This window comes from Lissotriton vulgaris, chromosome 4_1, assembly GCF_964263255.1.
Source record: "Lissotriton vulgaris chromosome 4_1, aLisVul1.2, whole genome shotgun sequence".
In the NCBI taxonomy this organism is placed as follows: Eukaryota; Metazoa; Chordata; class Amphibia; order Caudata; family Salamandridae; genus Lissotriton; species Lissotriton vulgaris.
In genome coordinates, this window is record NC_141691.1 from 7,236,236 (window position 1) to 7,259,282 (window position 23,047).

Consider the following 23,047-nt stretch of genomic DNA (forward strand, 5'->3'; position numbering starts at 1 on the left):
GATTGACAGGTTACGAATTGACATTATTCCAGCCACACATAGAAATCAGACGCTGCAGTATCTTGAACCCAGCAACATTGTTACCTACAGTTATGACAGATCCAGCTCCGCATGATTGTATAGAGATTATTAATGCAGTAACAAAGCCCAGACGAGATTTAACAGATGTTCCACTGACAAATCCAGACCTGACACTTTATGTGGATGGATCATGCATGAGAACAAGTACAGGAGAATTAGTGGCCGCATATGCCGTGACCACTGAAACTGAAGTTAAAGAAACACAGCGTATTGATACACTGTCTGCTCAAGCAGCAGAGCTCATCGCTCTGACCCGAGCCTGTATTCTAGCGAAGAACAGAAATGTTAACATATACACAGATTCCCGTTATGCGTTCGGAGTCGTACACGACTTTGGTATGCTCTGGCAGGAACGTGGTTTCCTGACCTCTCATGGTACCAAGATACAGCACGGTCCTCTCATTCAAGCACTATTAGAAGCAATACATCTGCCTTCAGCCATATCAGTCATGAAGTGTAAAGCCCATACTAAAGCCACAGATTCTGTCTCCCAGGGTAACGACCTGGCAGATCAGACAGCAAAACATACAGCACTGACTCACACTCAGACAGCTGACACGACCAAGACAACAGATCCGACAAACTGCATGACAGTCCGAGATCCCACCCTAGATGTTATTGACATTCAGACACACGCTACTGCAGACGAAATAAAGAAATGGATCGAGCAGGGAGGGATCCAGACAGATCAGGGTTGGATGACGAAGGGAAAATCTACATGGTTTCTCCCTGACTCTATGGTTCAAGTCATGATAAATACAGCACATAGCCCTGCCCATTTAGGAGAGAAAGCAATGCTAGACAGTTTGCAAAACATCTGGAATAATAAACACTTACGAGCAGCCGCAAAACAGAAAGTGCGTACTTGCATGATCTGTTGTCAGTTCAATCCAGGTAAAAGCGTCCCTGGAGAGCAAGGTGGATTTCATCCTCCCGATCACCCTTTTGAAGTCCTCCAGATGGATTATATCCAGATGGACCGTTGTCGAGGATTTAAATATGTTCTCGTAGTTGTCTGTGCTCTGTCCCGCTGGACCGAAGCATATCCAGTCCCAGATTACACTGCTCCGACCACTGCCAAACAGTTGGTTCGTGAATTTTTCCCACGGTACGGCTTGCCTCGTGTCGTGTACTCAGATAACGGTCAGCCATTCTCGTCTGCCCTAATGAAAGAAGTTTCCTTGTTATTGGGATACCAGTGGAAGTTCCATTGTGTCCGACATCCAGAAGCAGCAGGCCTTGTGGAAAGGCATAATCAGACATTAAAGATTCGCCTTGCCAAAATATGTCAGGACAAAGGGGTCGACTGGATAGTCGCCCTGCCGGTGGCACTATTCTATATGAGAATGGTCGCCCATTCGAGATCAGGGCTATCTCCGTACGAAGTGGTCTTTGGAAGACCACCGAATATGTGGGGGACGCCCATTCCTAAAAAAATAACCGATGTTGATTCTAATATGTTGACAGATTACCTTGCCTCCTTGATGTCTGCACTCCAATCATGTCGTTCACAGGTTGCCGCTGCCTTCCCTGACAACACCGATGTGAAGGAGCATGATGTCCGCCCCGGTGACGTTGTTTTAGTCCGAAACTTCGACAGGAAAAGTCCGTTGGAGCCCCGCTGGAAGTCTCCGAAGACCGTTCTTCTAACAACAAAGACCGCAGTCAAATTGGAAGGAAGAAAGGGGTGGGTCCACCTAAGCCATATCAAAACATTCCCAGGACTGAAACCGGAACAAGACACACCCACCCCCACCAAAGACTGTGATCCCAAAGACTTTTCCGAATGCAAACGAGAAAAAACTCCTCAAGAACAATATCGTATGAAGTTACGATCTAGCAAGTCAGACAGTTTAATTGTTTAAGTCCTCCCCTAGGTGAATCGGTTAAATAGTTTCTGACATGTATCCCCTAGATCGAGTTAGAGAGAGAGAGGAAAAGAAAAGAACATATTGCAAATCGCTTCGTAGTCACTGCATAGTGACACTAATAATTATGTTTTTTTTCAGTATATTAATAATCATTGCTAGTATCTTGTTATCTATATACCATCCTATCTTCAAGCGTGAACAATCTGCTTACAATGTCTCTGCTGAACACACTTTTAGTGAGTTACCTCCTCATGAGCTTTCCTACAGACTTGCGCTGCGCAACAATACATTCATTAGTATGTTACATCATTCTCATCAAACTAACAATGCTACAAATTGCTGGATATGTGGCCGACTCCCTCCCTACCAGAACTACAAGGGAGCCCTGCCTCTCTTTCCGTATCCGTTCACTCACAATGGCTCCTGCGGAGCATGGTTTAAGATAATTAATTCTCTAGATCCCGACATTGCTGTTTTCGATGGGGGTTGGGTTTGGGGAAACTTGAACTTGATCCTACTAGACGTCTGTTACCCGGATAAGGAGGGACTCCCCATTAGAATAGGAACTGATCTAGAAAATGAAGTATATGGATTAGGTAATTACACAATTAGCCTTATGATTCTTACTGTCGAATCCGAAGCTGCACCAGTTCTACCTATTATGTCAGTACTGCCAGTCACTGGTGAATTATGTATCAAGAAGAAAGGTTCAGTACACCTAGGTCATAGTAAATGCACTACTGTGGTCGAATTCAGTGATGATGGAAAGTCATCCTTCAAAGCTATCAGTCATTCCTACTTTGTGTGTGGTCATACCGCATACATTCGTCTACCTCCAGATTGGGATGGTACCTGTTACATTGCATTCCTTTTGCCACCCGTTTTTCTAGCTCCTTCTGATTACCACAGAAATAGCAATCTAGTAAAGAATAGACCCAGAAGAGATGCCCCCCTTGTCGACTACACAGAAACAGCATGGGAACAGTACACTGATTTTAATAAAGGGTTCTTTTTCTTCTTAGGCCCTGTACAGAATAGTAAATTAATACGCAGATTAACTAGAACACTTGAAGCTGTAGTAAATGAAACTACCTCCGCCTTAGGAAACTTAACAGAGGAGCAGTCCGCTATGCGGGTTGTTGTCCTTCAGAATCGTCTTGTAATTGACGTCATCTTGGCAGATAGAGGTGGAGCCTGTAAGGTCATCGGGTCAAGCTGCTGTGTTTTCATTCCACAGAATGCACCATCTGTATATCAAGCTATCACCCGTCTTCATAAAATTGCAAATCAGATACATCAGAATCCAGGCACCTGGACTTGGTCCGGTTGGTTCTGGACAACGTTAACAGCTTGGGGATGGAAAATACTATCCTTCCTAGGCATTGGCCTAGTCCTAGTATTCAGTTGCTGCTTGTGCCTACAGTGTGGGCCAGCGATTTGTGGACTGTGTGCCACTTCTTGCATTGAACATTCCAGTTTTCACTCAAAACGTAACCGAAAGAAAGAAGAACAAATGATGTTACAAGAACAGACTGATCGATTCATGAGGATCGATATTTCATGAAGGGTCCGTAGGGAACAAGGAGGGAATGAGGAAAATTAAATTTTGGCCATGTTGTGTTCCCTAGCGCGTACCCCACCGACTCCATGTACCAGCTTAAAGTGCATGTAACTTCCCTCCTGTGCCAGTTATGAAGACGCAAATACATTTGCGTCCACCGTCAACTTGTCCTCTTTCAGACGCACCATGAATGGATTATATAGTCCGTTCCTAAGTATGCTATGCCAACGTCTTTTTGTAGTACACTTTTCGCTTTTTCCTGCTCTAGCCAGAGTAGGCCCTGAATTCTTGCCATCTGAACCTCTTTTGTGGCTCCTGGCTCTGCCCAGGCTACCTCTGTACTCATGAACTATGTCCTATATTCAGCGCGACCCCTCGCGCTCAGCTCAAGCCTGCTTTCTGCCAAGACTGACTATAACCTTCGAGTTATCTGTTCCGCTCCCCGAGAATACATTCCTGCCTACTAGATCCTGTAAACATCCTCTCCAGCTGCAGAGCCAAAAGGCCGATCTGTCTTAATACAAGTAATTCATAGCCTCCGTTGCCATGCTTCCATGGAAGGCCCCGTGCCCCCACGCTTCACATGTAGACACTCAGGCGCTTATACACGCATCCACAGTTAGCATAGAATAGCTTCTACCCTAGAGACCTTTCCGCCCAGATAGCATAGTTCCTAAACATCAGATATCAGATATGATAGAAGTACAAGTTGATCTGACATGCCAGACTTCTGTCTCTTCCCGTCAGTGTAAATGTCAAGACCCCTGCACCCCGTCAGTCACACGTCATACAGCTGCGCGCGCATCCAAGCTTCCGATTTCTGCTGACATTGCAACATTCTGTTAGCACCACCCCTTGGTGCCACCCACTTGCGTCACCTGTCAGTGACGTTTCTAGCACACACCTCTAGTTCACGCCTAGTTTACGCCTCTTGATGATGTATTGGTACCACGTGTATACTGTTATCTTGTCTTCTCTCAGCTGTTACGCCTCTCACATTGAAACTTATGATGTAAATCAAGTATATAAGCTATGTAATGTCAATAAACGAGAGCGCGCTCATCTATCCCTTCTGACACCCCTGTGGTGGTCAGAACATGATATCCTGATTCCTTTATGAGGAATAAAACCCTTAGAAACTCTAACACCACGGACTCTGTTTTCTTTCCTTCTGATTGAGTTATTATTGATTAAGTACTTACCTGCATAGAAATTAAGAGAGTAAATTAATTATTTACGTCAGCTCTTATTATGGTGATCTTCCTTCTATTTGATAAGATTCTCACAACAAATGCTTCTTCTTAGAAAGTCAAAGTCGAATAATTATTATGGGACCGAACTTTTAACAGTCACAATAGGAAAAATTATGAACCAATCAAATCTCTCCTTTTAAAGTCACATGGCTTTGCATGCGCTTATGATGCGCTTGCACAGCGCTTTCAATACGAGTGCGCATGATGTTCAACCACGATTTGTGTAATTCTTATTAAAAGTAATATATGATTATTACAAGTATAAGAAAAAATTCATAGTTATCCCAAATGTCTGCCCTTAGCATGTACATTAAATACATACATGTTTTAAACCAAGTAGAAACATTGCCCTCTTTCTCATACAGAACGCCGTACATGACGTTACACCGAAGCTTTAATGCGACGCGTAACGTCAAAGCATATACGTACCATATGCGTGGGTACACGCTGAGTATGATAAGCAGTACAAACTATGGTGCGATCACCCTCTCAGTGACAAATCAGAGCTCAGGGCGCGCTAAGGAGAATGATTAGAAGTGCTGACTTATTGCAGATCTGATTCTGGGCCTGCCTCTGCGTACATTATAACACCGCCCCCATCTCTCTCTGTTGTCAATTGTTAGTGCACACACTCATACGTACACATGCGCGGTACTTGCCCGCCCACACTACCCACATGCCACCACCTAGCATGCTTGCTATAATTTAGCCTGCAAACCAATATATTACCAAATAGCATGTCCCCCAGGGCCATCATTGTTGCAGACCGCAAAAACGCTACCAATGACGGCTCTGGGCTTGGTTTGGGCAGCCCCTGCGGTTCCCATATAATGCGGGCTCTGATATGAGCACGCTCTCTTTCGCCTGCCTCTGCTGCGGTGACAGACAGACTGTCGAAAACACCCCAGACCCAGCAAAACCGCAGCCTTTCAAGACACGACAAAAGACTACAGAAGCAAAGGTAAGAGAAGACGTCACAACATCAGCCTCCACTGTAAAGTGTATATGCATAATGATATTTTTTTATCCTTCATATGGCTTTCCTACCCCTCAATGGTTTTAAATTGTAGTTAGATATTTGAAATATTATATTATAAGTGACGAGGTCCTATACACCTCTAATCTTAAAAATTATGCGTGCATACATTTCTGTGTCGTATTTCCGTACTACGCCACGTGCTTAGGCCTCTATTATTATTAATTGGGCGTCCATGATAGTATTTTTTTTCTGCGTCACGAGGCCATCCCAGGCCTCTATTAACTTATTGATCTTCCTTTGTTTGCTGGAGCTGCAACTGTCTTAGCTACGGAATATTAGGAATCCACATTAAAATTCACTTTTGATAGTTACGCAACTCAGTTTACGATGACTAATCAAAATGTCCTTTTCTTTCCTTCAGCAAACATTGTCCAGAAGTCAAGTCAAGTCAAGTCAGAGAACTTATATAGCGCACTACATACCCAGAGGGTCTCAAGGCGCTTAGGAAGGGGAGGAGGATTACTTGTCAAATATCCACGTTTTAAGTTGCTTTCTGAATGCTAGGTGGTTCTGGGTAAGGCGAAGGTGAGCGGGGAGTGAGTTCCATGTTTTAGCAGCCAGGTATGAGAAGGATCTGCCTCCCATGGTGGTCTTGTTGATGCGAGGTACAGTGGCGAGGGCTTGGTTGGAAGAACGTAGTTGGCGGGAGGGGGTGTAGAAGGACAGTCGTGAGTTGAGGCATTCCGGTCCGATGTCGTAGAGTGATTTGTGTGCGTGGGTTAGCAGTCGGAAAGTGATTCTCTTATTGACGGGTAGCCAGTGGAGGTCTTTCAGGTGACCAGAGATGTGTTCGTTGCGCGGGATGTCTAATATGATCCTGGCTGAGGCGTTTTGGATTCGTTGGAGTTTCTTCTGGAGTTTAGCGGTAGTACCTGCGTAGAGGGTGTTTCCGTAGTCCAGTCGGCTCGTGACCAGAGCATGGGTGACTGTTTTCCTGGTTTTGGTGGGGATCCAGCGAAATGTTTTTTTGAGCATGCGAAGAATGTTGAAGCAGGATGAGGATACGGCGCTGACTTGTCTGTTCATTGAGAGTGAAGAATCCAGGATGACGCCTAGGTTCCGTGCGTGGTCAGTCGGGATGGGTGCTTTTCCAAGGGCTTCCGGCCACCAAGAGTCGTCCCATGCAGAGGGGGATGTACCTAAGATGAGGACTTCTGTTTTGTCTGAGTTCAGTTTCAGACGGCTTTGTTTCATCCATTCGGCAACTTCTTTCATTCCTTCGTGTAGGTTAGTTTTGGCGGTGCTGGGGTCATTGGTGAGAGAAAGGATTAGTTGAGTGTCATCCGCGTAAGAGATGATGTTGAGGTTGTGTTGGCGGGCGATGGCCGCGAGGGGGCTCATGTATACATTGAAGAGGGTGGGGCTGAGTGAGGATCCTTGTGGTACGCCACAGATGACTTCAGTGGCCTCGGACTTGAATGGTGGAAGGCGGACTCTCTGGGTTCTTCCGGTGAGGAACGAGGTGATCCATTCAAGTGCTTTTCCTTGTATTCCGATGTTATTGAGGCGTTGTAAAAGGGTGCTGTGGCAGACTGTGTCGAATGCTGCAGAGAGGTCGAGGAGGATGAGGGCGACTGTGTCTCCATTGTCCAGTAGAGTTCGAATGTCGTCTGTTGCTGCGATGAGGGCGGTCTCAGTGCTGTGTTTTGCTCGGAAGCCAGATTGTGAGGAGTCGAGGGATTTGTTGGCTTCGAGGAAAGCGGCGAGCTGGTTGTTGACAGCTTTCTCGATGACTTTGGCCGGGAATGGAAGGAGCGAAATGGGGCGGTAATTTTTGAGTTCGGTGGGGTCCGCTGTGGGTTTTTTCAGAAGGGCGGTGAGTTCAGCGTGTTTCCAGTCTTCTGGGAAGGTGGCGGAGTTGAAGGAGCAGTTGATGACGTCTCGGAGGTGTGGTGCTATGACGGAGTCTGCTTTGTTGAAGATGTGGTGAGGACATGGGTCTGTGGGGGATCCTGAGTGTATGGAATTCATCAGGCGGATGGTGTCCTCAGTGGAGATTGGATTCCAGTCGTTAAGGGTGTTCACGGGGGAGAATGTTCAGCAAATGGTTGGGTGGGTTGGTCTCCGGGTTGGTTGTCGAAGCAACCACGGCCTATCGAGCAACAGCAATGGAATTCTCTGCAACTTATTGAATATACTTTGACGTACAGAAGCAGAGTTCAAGTCAAATAGTTAACTCCGGTGGCCGCACTGTTTATACAAGGTAAGCACAGGAGCCTAGATCTACAAAGCCTTCATAGGAATGCATTGGAAATAAGTCGCCATAACGGCCGTCACTAACGCAGTAGGCACTTCCACATAGACACCACTTGAACGCGGCACTATAACAACTGAAATGTACCAGGTACACTGCACTCGTAAAACTGTAGTGTTAGCTTTATTTGTGAAACGAGAGAGGGCCGTATTATCAAGCCTGGACTACTAAATTATTGCCACTTTATTGGCAGGAAAGTGCCGCTAATGTGGCAATAATGGGTTTTATAATATGCTCTATGGAATTCTAATCGAAGCTCATGTTACATGTGAAGGACATCAAATAGGAGCTTCGATTGGAATTCCATAGAGCATATCATCCAACCCATTATCGCCACTTTAGGACCACTTTTCTGCCGATAAAGTGGTGATAATTATGTCGCCTAGGCTTGATATCATGGCCCAGAGTGCGCAGTGTACATCAGCTTCTCTATAAAATCTATAATTACCTCCGAACAGTGACAACAGATAGGTTACAACGGTCTAACAAACAGATCCACAACCTTATTACGCCACTTTTGAGTCACATTTAACATGGGTAAAGTGATGCAAGGAGCGAGTAAATCTACATCTCACTTTTCAAGAAAAAATCTCAACTCCAGACTCTGCGACACAGTTTTAATGTTGTTTTCTATCTATTTCTCTCTCTCACTCTCTGTGACATCATTTTCTTTCTCTTTTAAACTTAGACACTGCTGTCTGCTTGGACGTGTAGAAGAATTGTTGAAGTGAAGTTGTGAAGTCTACTTCCGTATGTTTTTTGGCCGCAAGGTTTATACAACAGTAAGCACAGAGGCCTAGATCTAAAAATCCTTCATAGGAATGCATAGAAATAATTCGGCATAAACGGCATCAGTAACGCAGTGGGCACTTACATATAGACACCACTTGAACGTGGCACTATAACATGTAAAATGTACCAGGTACACTGCACTCGGAAAACGGTAGTGTTAGCTGTATTTGTGAAACAAGAGAGGGCCATATTATCAAGCCGATTATCAAGCCTTGGCGACAGAATTATCGCCACTTTATCGGCTGCAAACTGCTGCTAAAGTGGATACAGTAGGTTTGATCTATAATTACCTCCGAGCAGTGACAGCAGATATGTCACAACAGTCTGACAAACAGATCCACAACCTTATTTTGAGTCACTTTTGAGTCACTTTTAACATGGGTAAAGAGATGCAAGGAGCTAGCAAATCTACATCTGACTTTTCAATAAAAATTCTCAACTCCAGACTCTGTGACACAGTTTTAATGTTGTTTTCTCTCTCTTTCTCTCTCTCACTCTCTGTGACATCATTTCTCTTTCTTTCTTAAACTTAGACACTGCTGTCTTGGACGTGTAGAAGAATTGTTCAGAATAAGTTGTGACACCACCTGCCTGAAATGTTTACCCGCAAGCTTTATACAAAGGTAAGAACAGAGGTCTAGATGTACAAAGCCTTCATAGGAATGCATTAGAAATAAGTCGCCATAACGGGCTTCAGTAACGCAGTGGGCACTTCCATATAGACACCACTTGAACGCGGCACTATAACAGAACTGGAATGTACGAGTCACACTGCACACGTAAAACCGTAGAGTTACCAAAACTTGTAGGGACATAGTATCAAGAACGGCGATATAATGATCGCCGTTTCAGCGGCAAGAAACTGCAGCTAAAGCGGCGATAATGGGCTTGATAATATGCCCTTCTGAATTCCAATGGTAGCCCAGGTTAACACCAGAACCTGGACTGGTATGGGAATTCACAACAGAATATTATCAAGCCCATTATCGCCGCCTTAGCAGCAGTTTCTTGCAGCTGAAACAGCGATAATATTATGGCCGTTCTGGATAATATGCCCCGTAATGCTTCAGCTCATTTATTCACATCTACATAATTCTAAACTCTAATTTTCTTTTTTCTTTTGCAGATTACCAATTGGACACCTTTTGGGATCCATTTCACAATTTGTTTATAACATTGTTTAAGTAATTTTTCCAGTTCTAATATAGTTGTAATTGAGTTTTGTTTATATATATTGTTTAATAAAAGTAAATAAAAAAAGCTAGATACTTATTTTTTTTGTGGGGGAGTGGTATGACGGCCCACAATAAAAATAATGTCGCAATACTATAGTAAGATATTCAAGACTAGGATTGAAAACTACTGAGTTCTAACTAACAGATATATTAAAAACAATAGTGAGAAACTACAAAAATGGCGATCGACGTTTTGGCGCCTCGGCACTACCTTTCAAATAAATATATAAAAAATATGACTATTAATACTGTACAAAAGTACACCAGGGGATGACATACACGAACCGGGAAAAGAAAGCAACAGATTTACTAACTGATACAAAGAAAGGTTTGCTTGTTGAACTTGAAGAAAAAGAAAACATGGGCTTCGAAACGACGCTGAGCATTCGAAGAGAGTACAACTGCTACACCAAAAAAAAAAGGGAAGCTTTACATACTATCATAGAAATGAAGGAGCATATTATCAACAAAAGGCGATACATTATCGCCGCTTTTATCGACAGGAAACTGCTGATAAAGCGGAGATAATAGGCTTGATAATAGACTCTTGTAACTTCCCATAGCAGCCCAGGTTCTGGTATTCCCATCTTCTCCCTCTACTAGGCTTGACCATTTGGCAACCCACCAGGCTGAGAATTCTCCTCCTGCTTCACATGTGAGTATCCCGGCTCACACATGTAATTAGTGACATTATTTCTAAGTAAAATTCCTCTCTGAAACATCGCCTTTTCCTTTCAGACTGTCCCCCCACCCCTCCACCCCGTCTTGATAAAGACCCGCGGCGACCACCAACTGGAGCGCACCAGGGTGGAAACGTCGACACTTTACCACTGGTCCAGATACTCCAGGAGCATGTACATGAACCCTCTGTCTCCTTGGAGAAGAATTAACACTCTGGCCACCCAAATTCTTTGTATATAATTTGTACATATGTGTCACTGTATTGATGCACTGAGCACTTTGTTCACCAACAGTCACATTTCTCACACATTTGTGTTTTTTGACGGTCTTATCATCATTTATTGAAACAATTGGCATCATTGAATGAATCAATTCAGATGTAACATGTTTGCTTTTCTATAAATATAAAGCATTTTGGAAATCAATTTCAATTTATCTATATGTCCTTGTTTCAGAGACTTTGTTTTCAATGTGTATTGAGCGCACCTAGCCTTTTTTAAAAGTGATTGTCTTTACCCAACAAAACCACCTTTGTATTTAACCACGATTACCCAGGTTCTGAGGGACACAGGGTCACCCCCTTCTATGAAAACCATGTTCTTGTATTAACCTGGGCTCCTATGGTTATTCACAAAGGCATATTATCAAGCCCATTATCGCCGCTTTATCGGCTGTTTCCTGCCGATAAAAACGACGATAATGTATTGCCTTTTTTGGATAATATGACTCATTGCTCTTTTTTTGACCAGTAAACTTAGGTGCATATTATCAAAGACCGGTGTTACAATTATCGCTGTTTTATTGGCACAAAACTGCTGCTAAAACTGCGATAATTACCATCATAATACGGCCTTGTTATTTCCCATAGAAGCCTATGTTAACACCAGAACATAGGCTTCTATGGCAATTAACAAGGACGTAATATCAAGCCCACCCTCCCAACATTAATAAAAAACCATAGGCCCCTGTAAATTCCCATAGCAGCCCAAGTTCTGATGTTAACCTAGGCTGCTATGGTTATTTTCAAGGGCATATTATCAAGCCCATTATCGCCGCTTTATCAGCAGTTTCCTGCCAATAAAAGTGACGATAATGTATCGCCTTTTGTTGATACTATGGCCCATTGCTCTTTTTTTTACCAGTAAACTTAGGTGCATATTATCAAGGACCGGTGTTAAAATTATCGCTGTTTTATTCGCAGGAAACTGCTGATAAAACAGTCATAATGAGCTTCATAATACGGCCTTGTTATTTCCCATAGAAGCCCATGTTAACACCAGAACATAGGCTTCTATGAGAATTTACAAGGACGTATTATCAAGACCACCCTCCCAACATTAATAAAAAACTCCAGACAATGCAGGTACCCAGAGCTGGAAGGTCATTTACATATCACTGCCCCAGAAATGTGGCGTTCCCCGTGACGTGTACGGGGAGATAGAGAGAGAGAGCTCAAAACATATTTTTTATAAAAAAAGACCCGAGGGGTGCCGCTCACGGAGACTGTGGGGAGTAGGACTGTAACCCCCGCGTACTTCAAAATAAAACAAGAGGAGTGCCGCTCCCCAGTGCTCGGGCACCTTACATGCCCCCATTATGCAGAAAAATTGCCCCCGTAATTTGCCCATCCGGGACCTAATGAATAAAACGGACTTTTACTTTTCCACCGTGTACAAGTACTGCACGAGTACCCCACCATTTTTTATTTTAAAAAAATATACAAATTGAGCCTATAGATCCATGTACCACCTCCTGACCAAGACTATAGCCTCAGAATCTTTCCACCCAGCCCCGTTTCCTTATTTCTCAACTTTGTTTTACTGTTTTCTTGTGACTCTCCTCTCCCGACAACATGGCGGCCAACACATCCTGGTTTGGACTATTGACAGCCAATCAGCATGCAGCTCCTGCTCGTAATTGTATGTATTTCCATACACGTACGCCGCGATTTTTCTTTCAAAAATAAAATAAAAACATAGAGCCTAAACATTCATGTACGACCTCCTGAGCAAGCCTAGAGGGTCAAAATGTCTCTAGCCTGCCCCCTTCCCTTATTTCTCAACTTTGTTTTACTGTTTTCTTGTGACTCGGTTCTAGCGAGGCACAAGATGGCCACCAACACTTCCTGGTTTCGAATGTTGACAGACAGTTCACAGCTAATGAGCATGCAGCTCGCGTTCGTAATTGAAAGGATTTCAGTGCGCGTGCTGAACTCCGTCTCTAGATATCGCTATGATTTTACTGGCAAATTTCTTAGAATCTACTGAATGGATTTACACCATTTAACAAAAAGCACAATCTGCGAACGGAACTCTATCTCTCTGCAAAATTTCGTATAATTCCGTTCAGCCGTTCCGGCTGTAGCCCTGGCTAAAGGACCCCATGGAAAATTGCATGGGGAAAACATGTTTTGGGACCCCCCTTTTTTCTCGGCCCCCGCTTGACGAATCACCCCCAAACTTTAAGGGAAGGAGCGGAACTGTGCAGGCCATTTCCTTGGAGATATTTGTGAAGATTCGTCCACCGGCGCCAAAGTTATTCCAAATAGAATGTTGTGGATTTCATATGGAAAATAGGTCCTAACTATAACTACCTACTGGCGACCGCCAGCAGGTAATATATATATATATATATAGATATATTGATAGATAGATAGATTACCTACTGGCGGTCGCCAGTAGGTATATATAGTTAGGATTTTTTCTCTATGGGATTTTTGAAAATTCTATGTCTAATAACTTTGGCGTTTGTGGACGGAATTGGCTGAACTTTTCAGGAAAATGGAACATTTTGTTTCTGAGCAGCCCCTGACAATTTGGGGGGGTTTCATCAAGGGGGGGCCGAGAAAAAAGGGGGGTCCCAAAACGCGTTTTTCCCATGTTAATTTCCATAGGGCGGTTGGCCTCACTTTTAGCTCGAACGGCTGAATGGATTTGCACGAAACTTGGCAAAATTGTAGGGACTGTTAGCCCGATGTGCCTTTGCTAGGTCTCAATATATGTGCTCCAGTGGATTTTGAGTAATTTAGGTTCAAAAAAAGATATATATCTGGGCGGAGCCTAACCACACATCTGATCTGATTGGCTGTCAGCACTTCATCCAAGAAGTGTTGGCAGCCATCTTGGGACCAATATACATGATAGCACCTCATTAAAAAGCATTGTAGTTAATAGAGGGTTTTAGGACTTTAGTTACATTATAAATCATTTGTTGATGGTACCATACTCGTTTTAGGAATTGTGGTGGGTTCTAAGGTGATTTTACCATGTGAAAAAACCTTCTGCTGTGATATCATGAATATTGTTTGAAAGAAAACTAATATCTCATGATTTTCCCACAGTGGTTTGGAAGGGGATCTATAAGCTAAACTGAAAGCATATTTTCTGTAAATTCACATTATCTTTCTCAGTCATGTGAAAATGAAGTCTGACATTCTCAGTAAAACATGTACATCCAACAAGGACAGAGACTGTCAGTTGATTCCTTTGTGTTCTACTGCAGCCTCCTAGAGTGTTCTAAAGAACAACTAGAGCGCTAACAGTCCTACTTATTACAAAGGTATGGCACACCTGAAGCCATCTTGATTGGAATAAAGTGGTAACTCTTAAAACATTTAATTTAAAAAGAAACAACATGAGGGGGTATATTTTGCCATAGAAAGTATGATTAGTGCTGCAGAATGAAAAATTAGGGCACATTTTGAGTGACTTCTCAAATCCTTTTCTATTTCATTAAAACATTCTGACATGCAGTCTCCCAAAATGGCCACCAGAGACAAAAGAGCCCAAATGTAGCCCAAATATCACCCAGATGTAGCCCAAGTATAGCCCAATGACAGAATGTCCCAGAGTGTTCTAAAGAACAACTAGAGCGCTAACAGTCCTACTTATTACAAAGGTATGGCACACCTGAAGCCATCTTGATTGGAATAAAGTGGTAACTCTTAAAACATTTAATTTAAAAAGGAACAAAATGAGGGGGTATATTATGCAATAGAAGGTATTATTAGTGCTGCAGAAAGAAAAATTAGGGCACATTATGAGTGACTTTTCAAATCCTCTTCTATTTCATTAAAAAATTCTGACATGCAGTCTCCCAAAATGGCCACCAGAGACAAAAGAGCCCAAATGTAGCCCACATATCACCCAGATGTAGCCCAAGTATAGCCCAATGACAGAATGTCCCAGAGTGTTCTAAAGAACAACTAGAGCGCTAACAGTCCTACTTATTACAAAAGTATGGCACACCTGAAGCCATCTTGATTGGAATAAAGTGGTAACTCTTAAAACATTTAATTTAAAAAGGAACAAAATGAGGGGGTATATTTTGCCATATGAATTATGATTAGTGCTGCAGAAAGAAAAATTAGGGCACATTTTGAGTGACTTCTCAAACCCTCTTCAATTTCATTAAAAAATTCTGACATACAGTCTCCCAAGATGGCCACCAGAGACAAAAGAGCCTAAATGTAGCCCAAATATCACCCAGATGTACCCCAAGTATAGCCCAATGACAGAATGTCCCAGAGTGTTCTAAAGAACAACTAGAGCGCTAACAGTCTTACTTATGACAAAAGTATGGCACACCAGAAGCCATCTTGATTGGAATGAAGTGGTAAGTCTGAAAACACTCAATTTAAAAAGGAACAACATGAGGGGGTTAATTTTGCCATAGAAAGTATGATTAGTGCTTCAGAAAGAAAAATTAGGGATCATTTTGAGTGACTTCTCAAATCCTCTTCTATTTCATTAAAAAAATTCTGACATGCAGACTGAAACATGCACTTTGAATACCAGCAGCAGACGTCCCTGGTGAGCAGTAGCTTTACTACAGTGATCTAATGTGCAACTAGAGTGCTAACATTCAGAATTTATGGCAAATGTGTGAAACATCTGAATGCCTTCTTGATGGAACCAAAGTAAACAAGCATTGAAAAGGCAATAGATCTCGCCCTCGTTTAAGTTAAAGCCATTCTGTTTGTAATGAGGTGGCTTTTTAGCTTTGCTTTTATTAGTGTTTTTTCAACTTTCATGTAAATAACATGCATCTGTATGCATATAAGTATATGTATGCATGCATTTATGTTTGTATTTATATAGATATACAGATGATATATGTTTATATATGTATGTATATATATATATTCACTGAAAAAACCATAGGCTATAGACCATATATAGTTAGGAATTAGCATTTACAAAACCTTGAAAATTCACTGAAAAAACCATAGGTTATAGACCATATATAGTTAGGAATTAGCATTTACAAAACCTTGAAAATTCACTGAAAAAACCATAGGTTATAGACCATATATAGTTAGGAATTCGCATTTACAAAACCTTATTTTACTAACACAAAACCATTGAAATTCCATATATAGTTAGTTGCAGTAACTATATATCGCGCACCCGCAATCCACTGCTGATGATGTCACATATTACATCATTCATGACATGGTCAGTGACATCACTGATGACATCACTGATGACATCTCAAATGACATCACTGATGACATCTCAAATGACATCACTGATGACATCACTGATGACATCTCATTTGACATTACTGATCACATCACTGATGATATCATTCATGTGATAATACGATGAACCTCTTCAGACTCTAATATAACCTTAGATACAATCAGTGTAAACAGACACTCACAGACTGTCACTCATCCATGGAGTTACTCACACACCTAGTCAGTCATGCAAAGAATCAATCACACCTCCATTTCCTCAACTATACAGTTATACAAACTTTACTTATTCAAACATATAATAACACATATTTACTCTCTTATACAATCCTTGATACAAGTTCACAATGATCCATACGGCCACTCACACATTCACTGGCTCTTATGCACAGTTATTTATATATGTCAACTCTCACATGTACTGTGTTTTACATATGTACTTACTTTGACATGTAGCACTGAGATATCCATTCACTCACCAATACACTCATGCACACAGTCAACCGCCCATACAGCTGTTTCCACATGCACTTTTGAAACCATACATCTAGTGAATCAACTGCTCACACATCTATGCACAGAGTCATACACCTCCCAGCCACCCACACACACACTCAGTCTCCCATACAAATACTTGGGCAACCAATCAATAACCCATATAGTTACTCATATAGCTACTTATCAACACATGCAACAGTTTACAGAACAACAGACATAATGATGCACAAATTAAGACAGTTTAGTCACTGTGAGAAGTTGGCCTGGTATATAATGCTCACTAATTCTAGTGATCACTTTGTACCATGCCAAGCAACCCTTATGATGATGGTTGTAATTCAACCTTGTAGACCAGTTATCCTAGTGGTAACGTGGACAAAGCAGTCTTAGGCTAAACTCTGAAAGGCATGTGAAGCCAGCTGTTATACCATACACAACCCCCTTGAATACCAAATGAAAGGGACACCACACAGATATATATTGAAAATATATATTGATTTATTAACTATAAAATCCCCTGGACTCTTTATGAGCACAGAAGCACAAGCGTTAAATCACAAGACAGTTTAAAATACACAAAAGTTGCACAATATGGATGAGCCCTAGGGGCCACCTAAACCATATACTAAATAAGTGGTATAAGAGATACCTAAAGGAAAGTGAAGAGGCCTAGGGCCTTGGGAATCGCCGGAGCTATTCGAGACTGGAGTTAACTAAGTCGGGAAAGGCCCACGGGACTCGGGTGCAGTGTTCAAAGTGCACGCACTTCTCAATACAAAGTCTATGGTGCGTAAAAAGCACAAAGTTAGAAAGTTAGGAACCTTCCGAGTGACCTACGGAGCTGAAACTTAAAACACAGGCCCTTGGGATGTGTACCAGTGCAGGAGCACCGGCGGAGCTGAGTTACCTCACCCACAGGAAGCGGGTGCACAGGGTCGAAGATGTGTCGGGTTTCGTCACGCTGGTCGATGGTGCTTGGAGCTGAAGATGCTGCAGGCGGCTCGATGAGAAGAGTTCCGGTGGATTCAAGGGTGGATCGGAAGAGTTGAAGACCTGAAAGCAGAGGGGACAGTGTTCAAAGTCACTAGCCAGTGACTGCCCTGGAACCAGAGTGGAACCAGGCGATGTCGGGTGCAAACAGGCGTTGTCGGGTAGCTTCTTTCTGCAGCCACGTGGATACCCGGGGTCGAGGACGTCCAGGAGTCGGTCACGAGCTGTCCCACGTAGGCTTCTCGCTGTTGGCGGTGTCGGCGACCTGATCGGAGCAAACAGGCCTTGGCAAATGCAAGCCACGCAGAAGTTGAAAGATGCTGTTCACTCGGACCAGCAAGGTCAGAGCGAGGGCTCCTTTTCACAGGAGCTTGGGTAGGTCTGGAGCAACCAGACCTGCTGTTTAAATCTTCGGGTTCGTCGCCAAGATGGCCGCTGACCACGTGGCTAGTGGCCGGGATGGCGCGTCGAGTGGCACGGTGCAAAAGGGCCCCACGCAGATCGTGGAGATGCTGGGGGGCTGATCTTCGGTGCAAGGGCTGCTCGGTGGTGGGGGTTCTCAATCCTTAAAGCACAACGTCGAGGATGCCTCAGAAGCTGCGCAGTCAGTTTTACGAGTGTCTTCCAAGAGGTCCGGTCCCACGTCACTCGGTGCCTCCACGGGTCCCTTCTTCACAGGGACTGTGGATCGGGCTCTGAGAGGTCTGGGAGTCTGGTTCTTGTCGGGCTCTGGGCTCGGTCTCCGGCGGGAGGCGGCGGCAAAGCAGACGTCGAGTTGCTGGTTGGTACCTGTGTTCACAGGGTGGTCACTCCTTGGCCACAAGGGAGATTCTTCTTCAGTCTTCTGTGCAGCAGAATGTCGAAGTCCAGTCTTCTTCTTAGTTTTAAGTTGATTTCGGGATGATCTGCTGTGCAATGGCACTGCTCCCCCTCTTATTCCCAAACTGGGGGTGGATCACCTACTAGGTCCCTCCTCTGGGAGGAACCAGGAAGGGGGGCGGTTACACCCCCTTTCCTTTGTCCAGCTCCGCGCCAGGACTGGGGCTGGAAGGCCCCAGAACCGGTTTGGGCTGGCCTATGCACGGGGACACCTTGTGTGCCCCGGGCATGTCTGATTCTTTTCAGCCCTGTCCTACCTAATACACAAAATCCTGTCTGGGGTGGTGCTCGCACCTCCCAAGGCAGGAAACCCTTTGTCCAGGCCACCATCTGCCGAGTTTCGGTCAGCAGCAGGAGGCCAGACTTGTGTCTGTGGTGGCAGCGTCCATTTTGTGAAGCTGAGGCTCTGTTTAACTTTAACCGGGGTTAAGGCTATGCACATGTCGTGTCCCTCTAGAAGGGTGGAATGCTATCCCCGTCGCCAGAATTGGCGAGGGGATAGTATTCCAATTCGTATGACACCTTACTCGACATGTTTTGATAAAGCCAAACCAAAGATAGCATTTAACCGCGAGGATTATAATGCACTTAAGAGTATATGGTATGGCAATATCCCGGAACGGCTTAGGGAGTTGTTCCCGACAGCTGCAGACAGGCTCAGCTCATGCCAGAGCACCATATCACATATTTCCAAGCACTCTGCCTCCAGGATTGATGAGGCCTTCCATAGGAGTGGCTGATAGGAACATATGTGTCCAGTTTAGGGTTAGGCACAGGCATACTGTACCTAAGTAAGAGGTGGTTACACCGACTTACCCCAGCTGAGTGTTCAGCCAGTTGTGTCAAAGATGGAGGCCAGGCCAGGGGTGGCACAATACGTGCTGCAGCCCCTGGTAGGCCTTAGATACACCTATGCCCTGGGCACCTAGGGTGCACTCTTACAGGGGCTCATAAGGTGAACCAGTTCCAATTCGTAATGCACCTAAAGTGCATTGGCATCAATTTAGAGAGAGAACAGCAGGCTGTGGGTCTGATTAGCAGGCCCACAGCCACATTAAGTCAGAAACCAGTGAAGCAAAAAGCAAAAATTTGGGGTGACCATAGGATAGCAGACCCTACTCTCCTACATAACCCCCCCCCAAACGCAGGGACATTAGACTAACCTTGACCAGTTGTGTCTTCATGTTCTAAGTGGAAGTACCTGGAGAGACCATCTGCGTTGCCATGGTCAGTCCCTGGGCGGTGCTCCACTGTAAAGTCCATCCCCTGTAGGGAAATGGACCACCTGAGTAGTTTGGGGTTTTCACCCTTCATCTGATTAAGCCATAGGAGGGGCTTATGGTCGGTCTGAATCTTGAAGTGAGTGCCAAATAAGTATGGTCTCAGCTTCTTCAGGGCCCACACCACAGCAAAGGCCTCCCTCTCTATAGCTGACCAACGTTTCTCTCTGGGGGTCAGCCTTCTGCTAATGAAAGCAATGGGCTGGTCCTGGCCATCTACATTAAGCTGTGAAAGCACTGCTCCCACTCCCAACTCAGAAGCATCTGTTTGGACAATGAACTCTCTTGAGTAGTCAGGACTCTTCAGGATAGGTGCAGAGCACATGGCCTTCTTCAGGTCATCAAATGCCTTTTGACAGATTTCTGTCCACTGAACCTTTTTGGGCATCTTCTTGGATGTCAGATCATTAAGAGGAGTCACAATGGACCCATAGTTCTTAACAAACTTCCTGTAGTACCCAGTCAGGCCCAAGAAAGCTCTGACCTGAGTCTGGGTAGTTGGAGGGGACCAGTCCTTGATGGTCTGGATCTTACTCTCCAGTGGTTGAACTTGGCCTCCACCTACAAGGTGGCCCAGGTATACAACCTTGCTCTGCCCTATCTGGCACTTTGTTGCCTTGATAGTGAGGCCTGCCTTCTGCAGAGCCTCAAGCACTTCCTTCAGGTGGATCAGGTGATCCTCCCAGGTGGAGCTAAAGACAGCAATATCGTCCAGATAAGCTGCACAAAAGTCATCCAACCCAGTGAGGACTTGGTTCACCAACCTTTGGAAGGTGGCAGGTGCATTTTTCAAACCAAAGGGCATCACCACAAACTGATAATGCCCACTAGGGGTAGAAAATGCTGTCTTGGCTTTAGACTCCTCAGCTAACCTGATTTGCCAGTAGCCAGCTGTCAAGTCAAATGTGCTCAAATATTTGGCAGAAGCCAACTTGTCAATGAGCTCATCTGCCCTTGGAATAGGGTGTGCATCTGTCCTGGTGACAGCATTGAGTCCTCTGTAATCCACACAGAACCTCATCTCTCCCTTGCCATCTTTGGTGTGAGGTTTGGGGACCAGAACCACTGGGCTAGCCCAGGGGCTCTCTGAAGGCTCAATGACACCTAATTCCAGCATCTTTTGCACCTCAGTCTTTATACAGTCCCTGACGTGGTCAGGTTGCCTGTAAATTTTGCTCTTTACAGGAAGACTGTCACCAGTGTCCACCACATGTGTACACCAGTTAGTCTGACTGGGTGTCAAGGAGAACATATGCCCGTATGCCTGTAGAACTTGTCTGCAGTCATGTTGCTGATGTTCAGTGAGGCTGCCACCTAAGGCCACACCATCAACTGAACCATCCTCAGGGTTCTGAGTGAGCAGGTCTGGGAGAGGGTCACTCTCTTCCTCCTGTCCCTCATCTGTAGCCATGAGCAAGCCCATGTCTGCCCTGCTGACATATGCCTTCAATCTGTTCACATGGAGCACCCTGTGGGGGCTCCTGGGAGTTCCTAGGTCCACCAAGTAGGTAACCTCTCCCTTCTTTTCCAGAATTGTATGGGGTCCAGACCATTTGTCTTGGAGTGCTGCTGGGGCCACTGGCTCCAACACCCATACCTTCTGTCCAGGCTGAAACTCAACAAGGACAGCCTTTTGGTCATGCCAAGCTTTTTGTAACTCTTGGCTAGCCTCAAGGTTTTTGGATGCCTTTTCCATGTACTCTGCCATCCTGGAGCGGAGACCAAGCACATAGTCCACTATGTCCTGTTTAGGCTTTCTGAGAGGTAACTCCCATCCTTCCTTCACAAGACACAGGGGTCCTCTTACAGGGTGCCCAAACAACAATTCAAAGGGGCTGAAGCCAACCCCCTTTTGAGGGACCTCTCTGTAAGCGAACAAAAGGCAGGGCAGAAGGATGTCCCATCTTCGCCTGAGCTTTTCAGGTAATCCTTTAATCATGCCCTTTAGGGTCTTGTTAAACCTTTCAACAAGCCCATTGCATTGTGGGTGATAAGGAGTGGTGAACTTGTAGTTTACACCACATTCCTTCCACATAGCTGTCAAATATCCAGACATGAAGTTGGTACCTCTATCTGATATTACCTCCTTAGGAAACCCCACTCTGGAGAAAACTCCAAGTAAGGCCCTGGCCACAACAGGAGCTGTTGTGGTCCTAAGGGGAATTGCCTCTGGGTACCTGGTGGCATGATCCACTACCACCAGTATGAATCTGTGCCCAGATGCTGTAGGGGGATCCATTGGACCAACAATATCAATCCCCACTCTCTCAAAGGGAACCCCCACCACAGGTAGTGGTATCAGGGGGGCCTTTGTTGTTCCACCTGCTTTACCACTGGCTTGGCAGGTTTCACAGGAGCGACAAAACTCCTTGGTGTCTTCAGACATGTGAGGCCAGTGAAAGTGAGGGACAAGCCTGTCCCAAGTCTTGTTCTGGCCTAGGTGTCCTGCTAAAGGAATATCATGGGCCAAGGTGAGCAGGAAGCCCCTAAATTGCAGAGGTATAACCAACCTCCTGGTAGCACCAGGCTTGGGGTCTCTAGCCTCTGAATAAAGGAGTCCATCGTCCCAATATACTTTATGGGCACCTTGTGCATTCCCAGCAGCCTCAGCAGCAGCCTGCTGTCTGAGGGGTTCAAGAGAAGGACAGGTTAACTGAGCCTGCCCCAAGTCTGCCCTAGAAGGTCCCCCTGTCCCCAGAAACTCAACCTGATCAGGTTCAAGCTCTTCAGGGACAGTTCCTTCAGGGGTCTCAAGATCAGTTTCCTGTGAAGCCTGATCCTCACTTGTAGGCAGTTGGGAAGGCGCAGCCTTAACCCTCCTGTTCTTCTTCTTGGGAGGTACTTGGTCCATTGTTCCAGGATCCAAGACCTGAGGTTCAGAGAGGCACTTTTTGGCCTGTGACCTGGTCACAGCAAGGACATGTGATGATATCCCTAACATCTCTGCATGAGTCCTGTACTCAACTTCTGACCATAGAGAGTTCTCCAGGTCATTGCCCAACAAACATTCTACTGGGAGATCAGCACTAACCACAACTTTCTTTAGGCCAGTTACCCCTCCCCAGGAAAAGTTAACAAGTGCCACACTATGGGTAGTAGTGACATTGCTGGCATTGGTCACCAGGTAATCATCGCCTGGCATGTATTGGCCAGG